Source organism: Camelus ferus, chromosome 10, assembly GCF_009834535.1.
Source record: "Camelus ferus isolate YT-003-E chromosome 10, BCGSAC_Cfer_1.0, whole genome shotgun sequence".
Taxonomy (NCBI): domain Eukaryota; kingdom Metazoa; phylum Chordata; class Mammalia; order Artiodactyla; family Camelidae; genus Camelus; species Camelus ferus.
Genome location: NC_045705.1, coordinates 46,659,119 through 46,681,452, shown reverse-complemented (window position 1 = coordinate 46,681,452; position 22,334 = coordinate 46,659,119). Strand labels below are relative to the sequence as shown.

The 22,334-nt window shown below is 45.9% G+C and overlaps 1 protein-coding gene across 3 annotated transcripts in view; it reads right to left on the bottom strand.

The window, feature by feature from the left end:
• Nucleotides 1–22,334, bottom strand: part of PLEKHA7 (pleckstrin homology domain containing A7) — a 190,515-nt gene that overhangs the window by 103,932 nt on the left and 64,249 nt on the right. The gene's annotated exons all lie outside the window — the stretch shown is intronic.

Genomic DNA, 22,334 nt, shown 5'->3' with positions numbered 1-22,334 from the left:
CAGCCTAAGATCTGGGACAGAGAAGCTGGGAGTAGGGGAGAGGGGGAGTTCAAAAGAGGGAGAAAAAGGGAAAAAGAAAACAGTTATCAGTGGACCGTTTTCAGAGTCTTGTTTTAAGAGTCCCTACCACAGGTCAGCTTAGATCCTGCTCCTTCACCATCCCCGTAATGATGTAAGCACCTAATTCACTGTACTCAATCCAGGTCTGTTTAGAAGAGCTAGTTTCTCATTACTGCCATTGAACTCTGACTGAAACAGGAAGGAAGTCTTAGTCACAGTTGTATCACTATAGCCTTGACACTGCATGACATACGACATTAGGTGATCATCAACTGAAGTGAACCAAATAGAATGGAATGAATAAATGGACAAAGGGAACATGTTTGGGATGTATACTCAGCTAGGGGAATGAGGACTCCCTTCCCCAGAGTCCCAGGAAAGGCTAGGAAACAGCACAGCAGGCCCCAGCAGCCGAGCTTCTCACTGCCCAACCACAGGCCAGCACCACCGCAGAGACGTCTACATTAGTGTATTTCTCATTTCCTTGTTGCTAATGCTCAGAAATTATGGAGTCTAGAGAATGCTGCTTTCCTTTATTTATTTTTTGAAGTCGTGAGTGAGAAGGTGAAAAGGCCTCTGCTTGTGCTTTTTTGGCATATAAATAGCTCAGTGTAAAGAAAAGGGGAGTCAGTGGTTCCAAACTCAAAATAAAGACAGGCTGTTCTGACAAGATCCAAATTACAGAGTGCTCCAGGCACAGAGACACTTTTTAGAGAAATTCTATTTTCCTCTCCAATTCCGAAAGAGAGAGTCAAGTCAAGAAAACCCTCTCAGCCTTCCATAAATTGATTTGATTCCAGCAGCTGTTTGGGCAGCACGCAGTCAGACCACAAACCACCTTTAGGCTTCTGTCCTTCCTGCCAGGTTCCCTTCCTTCAGAGCCTGGAAAGGCATCAGTGCCACTTGACCTTCAACGTGGCACAAAGGCAGAGCAAGCTCTCTATTCCTACTGGACAATTTTGCAGATCACTATCTTCCCCACAACACCTTTCACAGCCCAAACTGCAGAACCCTCTCAAAAACCTTAGAGCTATCAGGGGATGCCAGGTTTGGATTTCGCAGTCCATTCTGGGGTCCCGTGACAGGCCTTCACTGCTGTAAACATTCTTTATTCTTTCATGTTATCATTTATTGAAATCATTTCTAGAATACTCCTTCACTCATTCCCCTCATTCACTAAGCACAAGCAACTGCTGAGTGCTTGCTGCACACCTATCCATTGAGAATATAGTTCCTCTGAACTCCGAACTGATTTTTTTCAGGGTTGACACTTCGAAACATTGTATTTTCTAGGTTGCTCACTATGGCACTATTTAACAGTAAAAACTGGAAGTTACCTAACTGTCCAACCACGAGGGAATGATTAAATAAAATATAGTGTTTCTACTTGATAGAATATGGTACAGCCATTAAAAACAAAGTTTATAAAGAACCTAAGCTTAATAAACACTTATGTTAAATGAAAACCAAGCAGGATCCACGCTGACATAAAATATAATCTCAACTATGTTCATAGAATGCAAAGAATAAATACTTGATAAAAATAAGCCAAAATGTTCATTCTAAGATTATGGGCAGTATCTCCTCTGCATACTTCTCTAATAATTTCTGCTCACTGTAGAAAATTTAGAAATAAAAGCATGAAAAATAAAAATGAAAGGCACCTGTAACATGTCATCAGTGTTACCAATTTGGTATTTTGCTGTCCACTTATGTAAGAATAAAAATTTATAAATATATTTTGCATAGATTACTTGCAAAATTTTTCAAAATCTTTAAAATGGGGAAGAAGACATGTTTAAGCATATGAAGATCAAGTAATGTTAACCGAAAGAGTCAAAATCACATGTACAAAGTGACTAAAAACATGTTCTATAAGAAGACTTATTGTTCCCTGCTTTAGACCCTGTGAAATGTGTGCCATGTTATGTACACCTATTTAAAACAGATAAAAATGATTATTCCCCCCCAAAAAATCCAGAAAAAATACATTAAGGTGAAACGAATATGGGTGCATTTCCCCCTCTTCTTTATTATCTAATTTTTGATGGAATGTAGTTATACTACATTCATGAAGAAAAAAAAAATTTTTTTTAATTCTATGCTTTTCTCAAGGTCACCATAATCCAAAGTATCTATTAATAGCAATTTCCCTTTAAACAACCCAAGTCCCCCGAAGCAGCTCTCTTCACCCCAGGAAACAGCAGGATGGGGCCCTCTGGAGAGTGTCTGCAGGGGGGACCTGCAGGAACCTCCCAGTCCACCCTCAGTGCCTGTGATCACTTCCTCCAGAGCAGGTAGGGAAGTGGAAACATATGGTGCACTGGCGCTGCGTGAAGGTAGAAGGCGGGGTGAGAAGACATTTGAAACGACTGGCAAAGGGACATTAGTCTGCTTCTTCTTGTCCCTGCATTTCATTCCCTTGAACATTCTCCCTCCAGGTTTCAACTCTACCCTCCTCTGGAATCATGGCAGTGATGGATTAGGCACTGAGTAATCGTTAGTCTCACAATCCCACCTAAACCCAGAGTCTGTAAACACTTTCAAAATGAAGTGTTTCATTTAACACTCTCAGAAAAATAGAAACGAAAACAGAAAAACAAAACTGTGAGACAGGAATGGCCTCCACTTTATCACTGAGGAAGATGAGGTTCCAGAAGGTTAAGGGATCCATCCAACCAAAATCCAGGCCTCAGTCTCTAAGGGCCATGCCTCCCCTGACGGCTGGCCCCTAGGTTTCTGAGTCGGGGACAGCTTTTCTCATTCAGACTCTTGGCACAGACTGAGAGGGGATGCTCGAGGGGCAGGTGGTGACCTAGTGAGCTGAGTGCTACCCAGTCAGGGCAGCTCTAGAGGTTCAAACTGGGATGGGTGGGTATAGCTCAGTGGTAGAGCACATGCTTAGCATGTACAAGGTCCTGGGTTCAATCCTCAGTACCTCCATTTAAAAAAAAAAAAAGTAAAGCATAGAGGTTCAAACTGGCCATGTGACAAACAGTCGGTCCTTGAAGGCATGGACTTTGGCTGGAGGCGAGGAGCGGGCTGGTGGGTTCCCAGTAACTGCCCCTGTGGGAGTCAGGAACTACAGATCAGGAACAAGCCTATTCAGGCTTCATCAATTGGAAGGGTTTGAATCTCAGCTCACCCTCCCACTCTGTGAGCTTGAGAAAGTTCCTTAATCTGTTTCCCATTTGTAAAACAGAGACAGCTCTCGTACCCTCTTAGGAGAGATTTTGGGTGGATCAACTGAGATGCACATAGTGGTAAACACTTCATGCGCACTGGCATGCAGCAGACACTCAATAAACAGCAGCAAGTATTCAGAATACTAACAATACAGCAGTGATGATCACAGAGGAGCACCTCATAGTGGGAGAAAACGTTTAGCCGAGGGGTGGTGTTTGAGGTGAATGAAGAAAGGAGAGGGGATTCGGCTTCTCCTTCTTTTTCCTCTTCAGTATGTTCACACTGAAACTGGTGACTTTTCCCCTCAAAATGTCCTGCTATAAGAATCAGTGAATACTATGTACTGTGTGAATTCTGGTGAAGTTCCATCCATAAATTACTGAGCAAAAAAGGAAGATTTCATGAGACCTCCAGGCATTATCTGAAGTAAAACAGAACGCAGCCATAGCACCCTGGATACAGAGCCGGGTCTGGCTCTCACACCGTCCGAGGCAGCAAACTGGACACGTGTGAATACAGGCTAAGAGCTTAGCTGGCACTTGGGAAGCCCAGGCCTTAATCTCACTCTGCCCCTGTTACACCTCAGACATGTTCCCTCTCTGGGCTCAGTTTCCTTGTCTGCAAGATAAAGTCCTGGACTAGCTGAGTTTTGCTGTGCCAACAGATCAAAGACCTTTAATTTCCAAGTTCATCTGCATGCAACTCTTTGCAGGCTGATGCTGGCTTCACCGCCTGCACTTTGGCCTCGTGAACCAATTACCATGCACTCTCTAGGTACTGGCAATGAGGGAAAAGAAGGCACTGGTTTTGATTTTCATAACTATTTGACAGCCCTTCTGAAACCTCACCATAGAAAGAAACTGCGTCTTGCCAGTCACAGATAATAAACCAACAACTAATCTTGCAGACACCAAGAAGAAGGAGATTAAATCCAAAGTGAGAGAGGGGAAGATTAACTTTAAGGGCAGAAAGACGACAAGGGTGATGTACTTGGCCAAATACAAGTCTAGGATTGCTGTGCTGAGTTCCACCCTTTTGAATTTGAGAAAACCTCAAGTGCTGATAATTAGACCTGAATCTTACCATTGCCACTTAATATGTGAGTAATGTTTTGTAAACACTTCCACAGTCAAGGTGTCACTTAATTCTCACTCAAAACAAACAATTTATTTCTATCATAATCAGATGAGGGAAGGGGCTCAAGAAGGCAAGGGACTTGCCCAAGATTCTGCACAGCGAGGAAGTGCAAGGCTGGCAGGCAAACCTCAGACAAAAGTCCAAAGCCAGTGGTCTTGCCAAGCTTATTCATGCCTTCCCTCTGCAGGCCAAAACAGAAGAGGAGGGAGCTTATATTCAGCGTGACTTCATTAATGCATGTAATCCAGCACAGTAGCCAAGTCGGGTAGAAGCCAGCTATGCAAATTTTAAAAGTGAAGTCCCCAGATATAAAAATAAATGTCGTAGGATGCCATCAGGGGACATCCCGGACACATGGCTTCTGCTGTTAAAGCTGTGGCTCTCAGCTGGGATGATTTTGCCCCCCAAGAACATTTGGTAATGCCTGGAGACAGTTTTGATTGTCACAACTGGTGGATGCTACTGACATCCAGGGGGTAGAAGCAAGAAATGCTGCTAAATGCCCTACAATGCACAGGACAGTTCCCCACATCTGGTTCAAAACAGACGATGAATGATACTCTTCATCTTAGCAAACTAGAGAGGCAGAAAGATGGGCTATGCTTTCAAGGAACAAAGCTCTATACAACTATGAGGTGATATTAACATTCTGGACTTGGCTTTGGTCCTTCCAGGCTTGGCTTCACCCCTAATTCACTGAGTGATCCTGGGCAAACCACTTAACCACTCACTCTGTGTCATATTTCTTCTGCAAAACAAAGGGGTGACTTTTTTTTTTTTTAAACAAAGTGATTCTCAAACATTCCTGTACCTGATAAGGTCCTGGAATACTGGCTAAAATGCAAATTCCTAGGTTCCATTCCCAGAGATTCTGCTTTTAACAAGCACTCTAGGGGAATCTATTACAGATGGTAAGCAAGTTGAGTTTGAATAGCATGAGATAAGAAAGAAAGAAAGAAAGAAAGAAAGAAAGAAAGAAAGAAAGAAAGAAAGAAAGAAAGAAAGAAAGAAAGAAAGGAAGGAAGGAAGGAAGGAAGGAAGGAAGGAAGGAAGGAAGAAAGAAAGAAAGAAAGAAGGAAAGAAAGAAAGAAAGGAAGGAAGGAAGGAAGGAAGGGAGGGAGGGAGGGAGGGAGGGAGGAAGGAAGGAAATGTATAGTTTTTTTTCTAAGCAGGATTTGTGAATTTGAGAAATGGTGCCATCAGCACCCTAGGGGTTAATCCAGAGGCCTCCTCACCTCTGGTAAAACTATAGGGGGCTCTCTCAAGGGAGCTCCAACTTCTCCAAGGCTGAGAGGGCCTAGAGATGGCTCAGTCATGAGACAGAAGCCAAGGCTCAGCTGAAACTATCAATGAAGCCCCTCAACCTGAGAGGCTACTCATGGGACAAAGCCCCGACCACAAGCACCCCAAAGAGGATAAATGCATTAACCAACAAGAAGCATAACCATTCCCAAATCATGTAAAGTAACCTACAGGCAAATCCAGAAGCACACTTAGTGAAGGGGCTCATTCACTTATGGCAATAACTCGGTCTCCTATTGTCTCCTCTGGAAGAGGAGTCTTCAACATTCAAACTGAAACTCGTAGAAGTGAGGCCTTAGTGACCCAAGCCTGCAGGTGGTGACTGAGCCACGAAGAGTCGTACATCCACTGCAGGTACCTGCTGCTTTGATCTGTCTGTCTTCTAGCCCCAAACTGAACACCACCCTCTGCCATTCACTCACAGCCCTGCTACCCATCCATCCCTCCTGTGCCCTGTGCTCCAAATGTTTGAGAAAAAAGCAAACCTACGCCCTAGCTAAGGAACTAAATATAAACAGGCTCATACCCTGTTTGTTTCTTTTTATCTTTCACCTTAATTAAAGCATCCTCATCCTGTCCAGGTCTTCTGCTTAATTACCAGGCAGAGTGACAGCCAGAACACACCCTGGTAACAGAGAGGGATGCTAGATACATCCACAGGGCCTTCCCATCAAGCTGATACCACCCACGAAAGGCCTGACACAGTCCTCATTTGCCATTTTATCCTTTCTGCTTCCATAAAGGATGTGGAGCAGCCTACTACTACAGCTATCACAGGCTTCTAACACACATCTGCCCATAAAGGGAAACTGCTGACAGGACATGGCAGGAACAAATACCTTACTCCTTACTCTGGGAAGATTACTGAACACTAGAATCAACTGTGGAATGTTTTTAAAATAATGATGCCAGAGCCCCAATCAAGACAAAATAAATCAGAATCTCTGGTGTTGGGTCTTAGGCATCAATTAAAAAAAAAAAAAAAAAAGCTCTCCAAGGGAGTCTAACAAGCAGCAGCCAAGGATGGCCATTCGCTGGGCTAAGGTCTCACAGCGGGGACACTGGGCTTCGATTTGTCAAGGTAAGTGCACCAAGGACATCCAGCCTCAAAGTGTCTGTGGGATAACAATACGGAGGGGGCAGAAGGGAAAGCCCCCACCTCTACAAAAGGAAGAAAAACCATATGACATGGAATTTTTAAATGGAAGCCAAAGAACAGTTTCTTTGCTAAATGCATAAAACCTCTGGGTTTTGCCTTATAAATGCTTGCTTCGTTTCAATCATGCACCAGCAGTGTACCAGGCGCTGAAGGGGGAAACAGCAAATAGGAAACAAGGCATCTCGTCTTAAGGGTGCAGACCTTCCAAGGAGGTAAAGCTGGAACATCAAGCAGTGCACATTAAGGCAGGATCTCCAGGTACTGACATGGAGGGGAGGGCAAAGAGCTGGAGGAGGTCAGCCAGCCTGAGCCGGGCTCCAGGGACGCTTCAGGCTCCAGCCATTTTCAGATACTCCCACAGGTGCTGCAGGACTCAATTCCCTGTCTGTTTCCTGTACAACTTGGTCCACCCTGCTGGCCTATTGCCAGCCATCCCTAAAAGGCCCAAGAGAGGCGACTCCTGCTGCCCATGAAGTTACTGCTATATTCATTTCCCTTTCAAATTAACATCCTACTGCTAATAAAGCTGTCAGATCCCAACAAAGGACTCTAGCTAAGAAAGGTGGCCAAGGCTGTTCAGGCAAAGGGTACAGAGGCCACTTGATGCCAAAGTGGGAGGCCCAGGGTGGGCCCCTATCCCTTCTACACTGACAGCTGGCTCTCCCATCACCAGAATGCACACAAACTCCCCTCCCCGCCTGGCCGCCTCCTCCACTGCACATTTACCACTTGGCCAATGCGCTTGGGACTGAAAACACAATTAATCCCTGCTCTAGCCACATTTCTTTCTTCTCAGAGAATGAATCTGATAGACCCGCAGTGTCAATAGGAGAGCACACTCTGAATGCTAACTGCCCCCACGAGTTCTGCAGAGGGCACGGGAGAGGCCAGGAAGCTGGCCTCCACCGCGTGGACACTCTTGGGTTTGGAAATCCTACCTGGCGTTATCGGCAGCAACTCGATGCAGGGACCGCCCTCCCAGTCGTGACAGCAGTAGCCAGAGACCCTCAAGTTTCCTCCAGCGTAACATAAGGCTGGTGGCTAGAGCCGAGGAGGTCAGGCAATGGGGAGAGAGACAAGTGGGCTGCCTGCAGGTGAGCAGCTCCGCTCTGCTCCGCTCCGCTGAGGGGAGGCGGCAGTGGGTGAGGATTTAAAATGCAGCAGATGAGATTTAGGTTAGATTCACAGATGAACTTCCTGACAGAGAGGAAAGCACTGGAAAGCTGACCCATTACTTAAATTTCACTGTGGAGCCACAAGGGGCTATTGTACTGCCTGCCAAGAAGCAACTGAGTGACGAGGAGGCAGCCTCTTGTGCACAATGGTCAGAAGCAGGCACCACACTCAGCTGGCCCACAACCACCTAGGAGGCCACAACTTTTTTGCTTTAAATATAAGGTAAACAGGACAGCCTGATAATCCCCACCCATATGCACTTTTAAATGTACTTATTCTTTGGTCTCAGAATTCCAGTTCTAGGTATCTAAGAAGATGGTAAAATACAAACAAAACATATAGTCAAATATTTTTACATAAATACATATTTTCCCCTAAAATGTGTATTTCAGTAGTCACAATCTAAAAGCCCAACTAACGAATGGGGAATGATTTTAAAACTACTGCTCATGTACTCAACAGACTACTATATAGCAAATAAATTCTAAGGAATTCGTAATAATCTGGGAACTGCACATGATTTGACGTTAAGTGAATAAAGCATATTAAACTATGTATTTTGCAAAAAAAGTATATGTGCACTTCAAAAAATGGAGGGAAATACACTAAACTGTTAGGAGTAATTGTCTCTGAGTATGAAGTAAATGCTTTTATTTTCTTTTTAAAAAATATTTTCCAAATATTCTAAAATAAGCATTACCTTAACAATCAGAAAATGGAGGCATTAAAAAAAAAAAAGGGAGTCTACTCTTTGACGTACCTCAGCGCCATAAATCTACTTCATCCGCACAGCCATTATTCCCAGAAAGCAAAACGGTGCCACTCCATCTTGCACTTGGCAAGATGAACATATTCTCGCTTCCAACATGGCTCAGCAAACCCACTGCAGCCACCTGAAAACCACTCATCACTATTTCTCGCTGGGAAGCCCAGGGTCTTCCCCTCAAAGATTCGTGGGTCTCTCATTCTGTGGCCAGACCTCCCTTCACATCCAATTACAACCTGCCTAAGTGAGTCTGAAAGGCAAGGGAGAAGGGAGGAATCCTGCAAAGAAATAGAATTTATTGTATTAACCCTAAGAAGTCTTGAGTTGCCAGCTTTAGAGATGGTCACTATTTACTAAATGTTCACTATATGCCAGGAAGGGCAGGATGCTTTCACATACTTTGCAAAGTAGGAATCATTAGCCTATTTTATGCATGGAGAGACTGAGGCTCCAAACTCACGTCAGCTTGCCTCAAATCACTATATGCTGCTCACCCGACTTCCATGTCAGGAAGTTTCCTCCTCTGTCACCTTGAACATTAGCATCTTTGCGGGGAACACAATGCAGATCACACTTCTTTCTTCCAGACTTTACACTCCCACTCTTGGTATCCTGAGACAGGCCACCACCCCCTGTCTCTTGCCCATTTTCTATCTCTACCACCCCCAACAGATGCACACCCTCCTGCCCCATGTGGTCACGTTAATGATCCACTGTGGCCAAATTCCCCAACCTGCCTCATGACCCTTAAGGAAGATGAGCACCACAAGATGGGGCTCACTAACAAGCAGGGCCCTCCCTGGAGGCGTCTCAAGCTCTGCTGAGACGAGAGGAGTTCACAGCAAAACACATTCCTTCAGGATCTCTTTTAGGCTCACAACATCTCTGGAGCAAGTAGGCCTCTTATCCCATTCTACAGATGGGAAAACTGAGGTCGAAGAGTAGACTGATGTAAGTCTAATAAGCAGTACAGCCAGCACTAGAATTCAGGTCCCCTGATCGTTGGTCTAGTGACTTTTCTACCACAGCGGACAATACTAACTACTAGGGATCTAAAACCTGAAGGCCTGGATTCAAATTTCAGCCCCACTATTTATGAGCTATGTGGCCTTGGGCTCATTAGTTAATCTTAACTGTCCTCAATCACAACATGAAGAAAATAATAGCGTCTACCTCTCGCTGCTGTTTCGAGGATTATATGGGAAAGTATAGGTGAAGGAGCTGGCCGGTGCCTGCGATGGTGTTGAGTCTATTCTAACACAACCCTGAAGGCGTAGCACCCGGACTCTTCCATCTTACCTCCCACTATGCAAGGCTTTAGTCTGAAAACAGGGCCACCAGGGCCTCCTACTAGATGAAACCAGCTTTCTGCCTTTCAACGCCTGGCCAGTAGCCTCCACCTAGTTTTCAGATCTTACTGAGATGACCTTGAATATGCTCTTCTTCCTCCATAAAGGCTCTTCCCTGGCCCCTTCATCCTGTAACTCCAACTTTTCTTCAGCGGCAGCTCTGAAGTCAGCTCATCCAGGAAGTCTCCCCTTATCTCCCCAGGCTGAATTCCCTTATCTTACAGATTTCTCAGTTTACAGCCCTGTTGGGATACTTACCACTATTATCAAAATTGGCTTTGTATTTGCCTGTCTCCCCCACTGGACTGAGAGCCACTGAAGCAAGGACTGTGCTATATTCATTATCCGATCTTCAGTACCCATCTGTACTGCTGCTGTAACAAACTATCACAAATTTAGCAGCTCAAAATAACACACATTTACAATCTTACAGTTCTGGGGGTCAGAAGTCCAAAGTCAGTTTCACTGAGCTAAAATCAAAGTGTCAACAGGGCTGCATTCCTTCTAGAGGCTCCAGGGGAGAATCCATTCCTTGCCTTTCCAGGCTTCTACATTCCTTGGTCATGAGTCTGCATCACTCCAACCTCTACTACTGTCATCATGTTTCCTGCTCTTCACTCTGACCCTCCTACAAGGACCCTTCTGATTACATTGGGCTTATTCAGATAATCCAGCATAATCTCCCCATTTCTCACTTAACCACACCTGCAAAGTCCCTTTTACCGCATAAGGTAACATACTGACAGGTTCTGGGGATTAGAACATGAACCCCTTTTGGGGAGGGGCCATCATTTGGCCTACCACACTGTCACAGCTCTTGGTGCACAGCAGATGGGTGGTGACTGCCTGCCTCGTGCAAGAAACCATGCTCCATGTGGTCCTAAACCATGGAGAAGGAGAACCTTCTGGGCTGCTTTATGAGGGACCAAAAGCCTACAGCCCATGTTCTAGCCAGTATCTCCCAAAGGGGGTGCTCTCTCCATAACCTGCAACACTGGGTTTCTTCAGCTAACATGCAAGCAGCCCACACACCTCCAGACCTCTGCCCTAAGTAAAAACCTACTGGTTGATTCTCCAACTCTGAAAGTATGGATAAATGAATCAGTCTCAAAAATCATCTGTTAATTGCCCTTTAGATAGACTGACAGGCACAGTCTATGTCTTCCCAGAGCTCACAATCCACACAGCGTCATCACAATGTGTACAGAAGCCAAAAGGCAGCAGGATAAGGGTTTTATCACTTACCAGCATGAGTCAGATTTGATAAATACTGCATATTATAAATACAGCACATTCTTTGAAATTCTATCAAAACCAGCGTTTAAATTAGCAGGCTACAGCAGCCACCTAGCAACCCAATCCCATTCATTTCCACTTGAGCCTGGTACCTGAACGAGGTGTCAGAACCCCAGACAACAAGGGCGCATCTACCTTGTGGAATGTGGCTGATGGCAAGGAGGTGCAATGGAAGGAGCCCAAGCTGGGATCTGAATCTTGACTCTTCAGTCTACCCTGTGTGACCATGGGCTTGTTAATCAACTTCTCTGAGCCTTCTCAACATACACACAATGAGCCCATTAATACTGACCCACAGGTACAATGCCTAGCAGGTAGCATGTTTCCACTAGGTTCTGGCCCCCTTTCTCCTGCTCCTGAAAGAATCAAGTTGGTAGGGCAAGCAAATCCTCTCAGAGTGCGATCTGGTGTATATGCACTGTTTCCCCAATGTTATCCACACAATGCCCACACACCGCCTCCACGATTCCACCACCTCTGCGTCCAACCTGCACTTCCACTTTTTTCTTTAAATAGACAGCACAGACTTTAGCTGCATCCTAAGCAACAGTAGTTGCCAAATGATAGATTTAATATTCTAGCTATATTTCACATGAAAAACAATAATTTCACATTAAAAAATCATTTATACTCATGTGTAAAACTATTAAAATAAAAAATATCCATGCCTGTATTATCCCATATCCTGTTACATTTTGGGAAACTGTGGTGAAAAAACCTGTGTTCTGGTCCTGAGTCAACTAACAACTGTTAGGTATGCCCAGGTCAGTTCCCTTCTCTGAGACTCAGTCTCCCCCAAATAAGAAAATAGAGAGGAAGGCCTAGACAACCCTTCCGTTTCCTTCCAGTTCTGAGATTATGACATTCATTATCAAGTGACGCAGATAAGCAAAAGAATCCAAGCAGGGAATTTTTGGAAAAGGTAATGAATACCACTCAAAATAATTAGAACCATTCATCTTAAAAGATGACAGAAGAAAAGGATGGGAGAGAATGACAGAGAGGTATATGCCACACCTTCCCTCATCTCAAGGAACTCCAGCTTTGTGCTTCTCTTTTAAGAAATTTATTATACCAGCAGTTTTTCAAGAGAGGGCACTTGGGCTTATAATGGAAAAACCGGATCTGAATCTCAGCTTGGATGGTAGTTTTATCACCTTAGGCAGGCCTTTTAACCTTGTAGTTACTACAATTACAAAATGGGTAATACCTCCTTCCCAAAGCTGTCGGCGATAAAGTGTGAACAACTCGTCTAAAGTACCAGGGACAGAGGGGGATACAGTCGCTGTTTGTATTACTATTATGCCTGGACTAACCGGGCCAGTACACATCTGCCTCTCCCTCTTCCGTACAAACTCTCTGAAGGCAGGAATGCCTTGTTCATCTTTCTCTCTTCCACTGTGCCTAGCATGGTATTTCACACAAAGAACTTGGCCTGAATTTGTAGGGAATCAAAGCTTACAGAAAGAGGGATTGCTCCAAGACAGGAACACCGGAGATGTATAAATAACCAGCAATTCTTCACTGACAAAAATGAACATTCCGTCTTCCTAAAAACAAAATCTTTAGAAATTCACCAAAATGTAAACAATGGTTGTCTCTGGTACTTGGGCCATGATCCTTTGCTTTGATCTTCCTTTATAATAGTCTACATTTTTCATCATATGTACATAACAGGAAAAGTTATTAAAGTTGTTACGAGGATAATGAGACTGCTTGCCTCTGAGTCAGAAAGTCAGAGACCTGGGGTCCAGTGTCCAGGGTTACATATCCAGCTACCTGACCTCAAGTAAGTCCCTCCACTTTCCAGTAAAATGACAGGAACAGTAACACTGTGACGACATCACCAGGCTGCTGTGGGAACCAGGGCACCCAGGTCTGTGCTGTGAAAATCTCTACTAACGAGAGCTCTGGAATCTTCCAAGCATGCCCTGAGCCCCACTAGTTGCTTTTCACTTTTTATTCCTAACCAGACCTTTAGTCCTTGGTGTCAGACACCCATAAATGTTATTCTTGTCATAAAAAGAAAGAACAGTCCACAAAGCTCCAGCCTTTTTCTTAACCTACAAACATGCTACAAAAGTAATGAGTGAATTTGAGGCCATGATCATAACTCTCTGTTAATGAGCACCACCCGTGTGGAAACACCACCAGCTGTGAGCCCTTATTTTCACATGGTGTTTTCGTTTCTTTCTTCCCTTTTTTCCTAACACTTAAAACTTCAGACAGGAGTGCTCACTGGCAAATGGTTGGGAGCTGAGGGAAGGAGGCAAAACAGCTAACCAGAACCATCAGAAGGAAAGATGGGATCTTGAAAACTCCAAGCCTAATGGTTGGCTCTAAAGCAAACATTTCCCCTGCCCAGAGTCAAACTAGCAACCTCTTTTTTTTTTTTTAATCCACAAACATTTAGTTTATTTACATGAATTACACTCAAGTCAGAAGGAGATACATTTGGTCCTCAGGATCTAAGTGTTGCCCAGCACTGAGGCAAGCTGATGTGTAATCCATTTTACATACCTTGCATTACTAATCTCAACCATCTTTGATCCATCAGCAACCTCATTCTTCAAAGGTACCATTAAACAAGTGAACACAAAGGGTCACAGTCCCACACAAATGACACTTAAAAGTAACAGCCAGGAAGGTACCTTGTCTGTAAGCCCCACAGAGCCTACGGATGAAAGGCAGAAAAGACAAGAGGGGGACACCAAAAAACCAAAATGACCAATAAGGACCTGTTTTACTCATTTCATAAACATATGCAGAATTAGCTCAGAATGTTAGAATAGGTTAATGGAAGAAAGACAGTGTGCAAATGTATTTGCAGAAATTTGGGGTTATTCCTACTCTGGGAGACAGAGGTCTTCAGATGCATGATTTCCACAGGGGATCAGCCACCCAACAATAACAATTTAATTCCTAACAGTCAACTTCCTTGTCAATAAAATGTGGGCAGTAATTAAGCGCACCATAAATTATTGTGAGAATTAAATGAGATAACATATGAAAGCACTTAGAACAGCAGTCTGGTACACAGGAAGCTACCAGTAATTCCTGTACGCTGCATTACAGCTCTGCATACACTCTCCCATTTGATCATAAGAACTGAGAGGCAGGTTTTATTACTCTCCCAGGACACTGGCTCAAAGAGACAAAAGGACTTGTCCAGAGTTACACAGAGAAGTGCCAGGTATCTGGTTGTTCTTGGCACTAACAATCCATAATCGTGGCTGGACCAGAGATGGCTGCATTAGCAAGAGTTTGTGCACAGCTACCCTTCCAGCTCAACTGCGCTATGTGCCTGCAGTCAGGGATTCATGGGTCTCCAAGGCCTCTTTGAATAATGTGAGACTGGAAAACAGGCTTAATGTGAAAGTCAGAAGAAACCCTTCCAGGACAGTTCTCACATCTGACCCTAGGAGTCCATATACGGCCTCCCAGGTGGGCACAAAATGGCACTTCTGACATTCTCATCTTCTATATAATAAAATAACTCTCAGCTGCTGCTCCAAGGATCCTTACCCTTAACTGATTAAAAATAACTACCAAAGTTAATTGGTAAGCACTGTGTTAAATCCTTTACAAACATCTTGTGGGGGAAGCGGGTGAAGAGAGGTAACCTTGTCCCTATTTAACAGGCAAGGAAACTGAGACTCAGGAGAGGCCCAGGGACACAAAGCTAGTTAACAGCAGAGACTGAGTTTGAACCCAAGTCGGCAGAGAAAATGCCAGAAACCATCTGCCTCAATTAACACCTCATTCTCCCTCCCCTCACCTGGATACCCACAGGGCATAGGCCTGGAATAACTAGCCTCTTTCTTCTTCACTAGACAGTATAAATCCCATGGAGGAGTCTGGTGCTTTTGCCAACCAAGACTGCAAAGGCTGCCAGGGTCTTTATTCTGTTTCTCCTCTTGATCTTGTGTGATTCAGAACAAACCTTCAGAGCACCTCTCTCTTAGCCTGGGTACTTTCTCCTGCTCATCCCAAGAAGAGGCTCCCTGCCAGAGCTGGGGCTGAGGAAAACAGTAACAGCTACCATTAAACCCAGCACCTCCATTTAGAGGGAAGGGAGAAGTCCAGGAGCTGGTGTACAAACAGGCTACCCCCTTTCCCAGGTGGCAGGGGCAATCAGACCCTAGGACAGAGGCCTCAGCTGATGCTGGACTCGCCAAAACCCACTGTGCCCAGCATGGACATTAGGAACAGGACACATGGAGGAATCTCCAAACCAACCCTGCTCAGTCCTCCGACTCTACCACTCATAGTGACCCTGATCTGTGGTTCACTCCACAATCCCACAGCCTTTCTAACCACTGCCTCACTTTCCCCACAACCTCACAATTCCTGATGACCACTGCACTTCACAGTGCCCCCATGGACCCATCTACTCTTTGCACAGTCACCCTGAGTAGCTTCTCCAGGCAGCGACCCAGCCATTATCAACGAATATTCAGCCACGACCAGCAGGGCTGCAAGGTGAGCAGACGTTAGGTGGCAGCCTTCCCATAATAGAGACAAAAATTGTTCTTAATCAGGACTATCTCCAAACCCTCACCTGGCAGAGTGCCAGCAGATCACCAGCAGCTCAAGGCACTGCTGGAGAAAGTGGTACTTTAAAAGAATGTGTATTGAGGGAAGGGTGCCATTGAGTGTACACGCCACAAACTCAGTGGGAGGACAGGTGGCACAGACTCCCCAATAACCCAGGGTGTCACGATTAGCAGCCTCTCTGAAGTCAAGCCCTCCTTCACTCATTTGCTCCCCGGAAGGCTGGGGTGAGATGGGGTCTGTGTCCCTGGGCAGCCATCAGAACAGTCCAGCCCTAGAAATCAGAGCCAGGAGGAATCCAGTAAGCTAAGTCCCTGAGGAAGGGGACAGAAAATTGAAGACAGGGATGTGGGGTACCACAACAGCCTGTCTCAGAGAACTGCTCTGATACAACGGACAGCCCACAGCTAAAATCCCCCTGCATTCATTCCTCACCTCCCCAAGCCCACCCCTTCCACACATTCCTCATCTCCATAGGCCCAGCCCTCTACTCACATTCCTCTCCCCTCATTAGTCCAGCCTCCTCTTGTACCCTCAAGAGTGTCAACTTCCAAGACATGCTCATCTTCTCATCACACTTACTGTACACATCTGTTAACCCTTTGGTTTGAAAGGCTGAGTCCTCTATCCTAAACTGACAAAGAAAACGCACTGTCCGAGGTCTCTAAGGCACAGTGCTACCAGGAGGGCTGAGTTTGGCAGCTCTCTCCAGGCCCTAGCCGGGGCAAAATCTCCTCAGGCCTCCAACCAGCCCAATCCCCAAAGCCAAGCCCCATCCACAGGCCTCCCTTTAAGCCGGGGCCCTCCCACTCCCATTCAATAGCACACACAGAGCACACCTCAGGAGACTACCAGACTTAGAATGCAGCTTCTCCCAGCCTACAGGGAGGGAAACTGAAACCACAGCGAACTCCGCCCCCAGCCCTTCCCCACCTTGACCTCCTCCTTCCTCTTGGCGCAGAGGGATCTGGGAGAAGCAGGTCAGGTGACCACCTGGCACACACTTAAGCCTGGGGCCACAGTCCTACAGAGCAGGGGCCTGAAAATACACCTCAGGGCACTTGTTGAGCGGGGCGGAGGTTCTCAGACACTGGGGCTGGGACAAGGCAAGCACTTTCAGAACGCTTCAGACTGCCGGCTGAGGACTCCGATCTCTCACACCTGGCCTGGAAAGCCATCTGGAAGCTGCGCTGAGGCAGGGGGTGGGAGTGAGGTTGGTTTCAGGAGGCAAAGGAGGAAAGGTACGGGCCGGTTCCAAACTAGATAAAAACCTGTCTTCGGGGGAAGGGACCGTCCCACAGATGGGGAAAGGGGACCCCTTCCGCGAAGTGCCGGTTACTCGGGGAATGCCAGCATCCTTCTCAGGAAATAGGCTGCAATATCCTGGGTTTAAACCTTGATTGCCAATGCCAAAAAAGGGAAAGAAAAACCTGCAACCCACCAATCTCATTTCCAGTTTCCCTCCCTCCAGCCCAGACACATTAATAATTAACTTGCCTACCCGGGAGCTCGCCAGCGTAGCCATAAAAGATGAGTAATGGCACTGGAGTCCCTGCCCCATGCCCGCGGGCTTCTGGGCTCGGGGCTGGGACGAGCTCCTGGAACAAAGCCTCCGCATTCCTCCGGGAAGGTGTGTCTGAAACCAGACCTGTCAATGACGAGAGGCGGACCCCTTACCTCCCCCTTAGCTGGTTCCCGGCTAGAAGAGGTGGGGGAAGGGGCCGGCGCCCCCCGCACTCCGGGCGTAACGCGTGGCGAGGTCGCCTCAGCTCACTCCTCCTCCCCCGCACCCCAACCGACTGGTGCCCCCAACCACAGCCGATTTCGGGAAGCCGCGCTGTCTGCTGAGAGATAATCCTGTTACCATGAATGCAGGCTGTACTTGGAGACCAATTCTCAAAACAACAACGCAGCTCCCTCGGCGTCCTTCCCAATGAGTAACCCAAAGCCGGGCGCCGGCTCAATGAATTCTCTCGCTGAAAACTCCAGCGGCGAGCTGCGGCTCCCACGCGCATGGCGGGCTGGGGACGCACCGGCTCCCGTCACGCCAGCGCCCAGGCACAAAAGCACCCCCAAATGCAGCCGGTGCACTCTGCGCCCTGCCCGCCCAACAGCCCGCAGCCCCCCGAAAGTTACGGCGCGAGGACACACCTGCAGCACCCCCGCGGCGGTCCCCGCCAGCCGCCCAGGGCGGCGGGACAGGCGTCCCCGAGCGGGCAGCGCCGCGACTCCATGCACCCGCTCCGCGAGCCGGGGCCGGCCACCGGTCAGCAGCGCTGGGCGGCGGAGCGCGCTGGGGCCTCACCGCGCCCGCGGCGCATCGCGCGCCCTCCTCGTCCTCGCCCAGCCTTCCCTAAGAGCCCACACCCACTTGACATCAGCGCGGATCAAAGCACGTGGCGCAGCGCCAGACGGCAGACCCCGGGTGCCGCCGCTCCGCCAGGACGGCGCGTCCGAGCGCCGCACATTCCTCTCCTTGCAGAGGATGCTGCAAGCGGGAGTGTGTAGGAAGATGGAGAAGGCGGAGGGAAACCGGCGGAGGGGGCAGGACCTGCGCCTAACAGCAGCGCTGCTTAGGCGCCCAGCCAGCCACCAGCTGACCTTACAGCGTTGCCGCAAGTGCCCACTGACTATGAAGACCAGGTTGCAGGTGACTGAGGATGCTGTCCTCTCCCCGCCAAAGAGTGCTGACCTTGAATTCTCTTGCCGATAATGACTCAAGGAGGCTCCTCTCTATCCACCCCTACTAAATTGTCAGAGCTGATTCTGCCAAGCCAGGAATGAACGGTTGGTTGCATGTGGCTGCTGACCCCGCCACGCAGGAGGCCACTAGAGGACGCCCAGCGAAGCTGACCATACCCTCTGGCTTGTGGCTATACCAGCAGCATCAACTGGGTCTCCTTTCTCTCTTCTCCCGATGCCCTTGGCAGTAAGGGACAGCGCTCCCGGTTCTGCAGGCAATCAGAAAACAGCACCACCCAGCAGCCCACACACACTTCTAATTCACTCATTAGCATCCATCCAAACAGTCAAACATTCAAGCATTTATTAAGGCTTAGTATATGCCTGGAGCAACAGAAGATAAACACCGTTCCTATACTCATAGAGCCCTACACTCATAGAGGGTATAGCCTAGTCAGGGAGAGAGAGATTAAAAACAAAGCAAGATAATTATTATTGTGACAAGGCTATTAAAGGTAAGAGTTGCTATAAGAATATACACAGGGACCCTAAACTATCTTGGCAGTCAGGGAAATTTCCCTGAGGAAGTGACATTTGAGCTGCTGAGGAATGAAGAGAAGCTATCCGGGGGAGGGAATGTTCAGGCAAAGACCCCAGTTGTTGAAGTGTAGGTTTGCTCCCCTTCACAGGTGGAGATGATCAAGCAGATGTGAACTGCCATGCTGGAGACACCTGGGCTTTTGTCCAGGCGGGGCATGGGGCAGTCCACAGGCCCTGGAAAAGAGCCTAGTTGTCTGTACAAAGAGGCCCTATGTCTGCTTTCTCATCCCCCCCAGAACCAGGCTGGCCACCTCATGACTGAGCTCTGAACAGGTCGTTGGGAGCCTTTACTCCTGGCTCCCAACTCCATCATCAATTTGCTGTGTGGCTTTACAGAAATCCCTTCTACTCTCTGGTTTCAGTTTCTCTACTTAAAATAAGGGTTTGGATTAGAACAGTGTTTCTACATTTATTTTTTTAAATCTATACTCCCTTTTGGATAAATATACAAATGTCATTCCTGTTCTGTAGTGTCTATGATGACAGGACATCAAATCATTTTCCAAATCAAAAATTATAATATCAAATGTGCTTTTAAAACTATATATGCCATATAAGTATTAAGCATTAAATGATGTCTGAAGCAGGAGTAAAGAAATGGTCTCCAAGCTCACCCCTTTCCTGTTTTCTGACCCCATCCCTCCCACATGAACCTGACCACAAGCGCGTATCATCTCTAGCCTCATTTCTTTTATTCTTTCCAGGATAAGTTGGCTGGGCAATGAATAGAAGCCATGGGTCATCCAAAAGGCATACTGTGGAAGGCTCTTTTGAGTGATAATTTCCAGTGATGCTTGGAAACAGACACTTTGAAGGAAGCATACAATGTTCTTGGGGACAAATTAGCTATACGATTTAAAAGCCTTAAAAATGTACATATCCTTTGAACTACTGATTCCACATCTAAGAATTTATCCTTGAGACATAATTATGGATGAACACAAAGATTTGTCCACAAGAATGTTCATTTCACCATTTTAATAAGAGCAAATGATTGGAAGTAACTTAAATGCACAACAGGAGATTGGTTAATAAACTGTGGTACATCTTTGCAATTGAATATATGAAACTTTAAAACTGATATATAGAATATTTACTGTGAATAAAATAAAACAAAGGTTACAAAAAATAATCCCAATTGTGTATACATGTGTGTATGTGGAGGGTTTTTTTTTTGGAGGAGGGGTGGTAAGCACCTATGGTGGAAGTGTACTGTGTTCATTTTTCTTACTGTTGATTCAGAACCTACCCCCTGGACCAAAAGATGATGCCACTGTGGCATGTCACCCTCACAAGTAAATCTATTAACCAATGTGAAAGTTATAGAAGCTTAATATTAAAACAGAATGAAATAAACCTTATAGGCAGGCAGGAACACAGTTCAAGTCTCCACTGCCACCCACTCACCTTTAGGGATTTGATAGTAATCTTAAAGGTAGAATGGTTTTTACCCCCAGACTTTTCATTTCATATAGATTTTCAGTCATTCTTTCCTTGAGTCTAGTTCAGTGGTTTCCAAACTTGAGATTGCATAAAAGTTATTGTCCATGGTGGTTTATGGTAATCTTGACTTTACGACATTTTTTTTTCCCCTTACACTCTGAGTTTAGAACCTAATCATTGTAGGACAGACAGTTCAGAAAAAAAAAACTAACAGAAGGATATTTACCAAAATGTTAACAATGTTGAGATTACAGTTGATTTTTATTTCCTTCTTTGGGATTGTCTGTTTTCCAAGTTGTCTGACAATAAACATATATTACCTTGGTAATCAGAAAATAAAATGCTGCTTAAAAATAAGTGGGTTAAAACCCCTCCAAAAGATAAAATAAGAAGAAACTATGCCTTGACTTTAAAAGGGGTGACTCTGACCATGCCTTTCGCATCTCTTCTTTCTCTATAAGCTCTGATACTGCCCCAGTAGGTGCCCCAACACCCAAGGAGAGACAGTACATCGTCGCTAGGATACCATGCAGGAAAAACTGGCAAGAAAATTATTTTTACATTTACCTCCTGGGCTGTGCTTATAATAATGATTAGAAGCTTAGACTAAAGGGTCCACAATGAAGCAGCCATGACCATCCACTAATGGATCTCCTACCTCTGAAACACTCTGTCAAATATTCTAGGTTCTTAATAAACTGAGGACATGTAAGACATATACCCTTGGTCCTAAGGACCAAAAATTATTTAGCCTGCTCTTCCCAGACCTGATGGTGCCACCACGCACAATGGCAAGGCAAGGACCAGTAGAAAAAGGACAGGTCACAAATCAGACCGGGCTCAGCCAATAACTGGTTGAATGATCTGTGTCTCAGTTTCCCCTGTTAATTAGCCTAATAAAGGCTCTACATTTCTTTTAAGGGGTGGATATAAAAGTCTTAGGACAAAGTGAACAGAACCACCTCAGTGTAGCATGTTATTATTTAATAAAAGTACACTCCAGGACTTTTGAGGGGAGAAGGAGCTGGTTAGTTTTGGGTTCTTTGGCACAATTTGCATCAGATTTCAAGCTTTCTAAGAACCTAGAGTGCTCACACAGCAGATGAGGAAGGTGGAGGTAGGAAACATAACTGCGCTGACTTCCTCTTATGGCGTAACTCAGGAAATCTTAAATCAAGGACAGAAGGCAGGTGGGATTAAAAATCCAAGCTGGAGGCCCAGGTTTCTCAAAACACAATAGCCAAAAACCACCCGGGCAGTATCTAAAGATAAGGGATGCTTGTGTTATTTGGACACTTTAATTCAATAATCATTCAATCCCCTATCAGGCACAGCAACTAAACGCATTCTCCGCTCAAAGAAAAGCACATGACTTCGAAGCCAGACAGAGCTGCAGTTAGGTTACATTTTAAATCCACCTAGAGTCTAATAAAGCTAATTTTACTGCTATGGCATCTATTAAAACATGGGGCCTTTGTTTACAGAGTAAACAGAGGGGAGGAAAGCACTGCCTTCAAGAGCTAGGAATTTTGATTATTCCAGAATTGTTTCTGAAAAGGAAGTAATAAGAGCAAACTTGATTTAAAAAAATAATGTTAATGGGGCCAAATGTATGAGAAGGTCT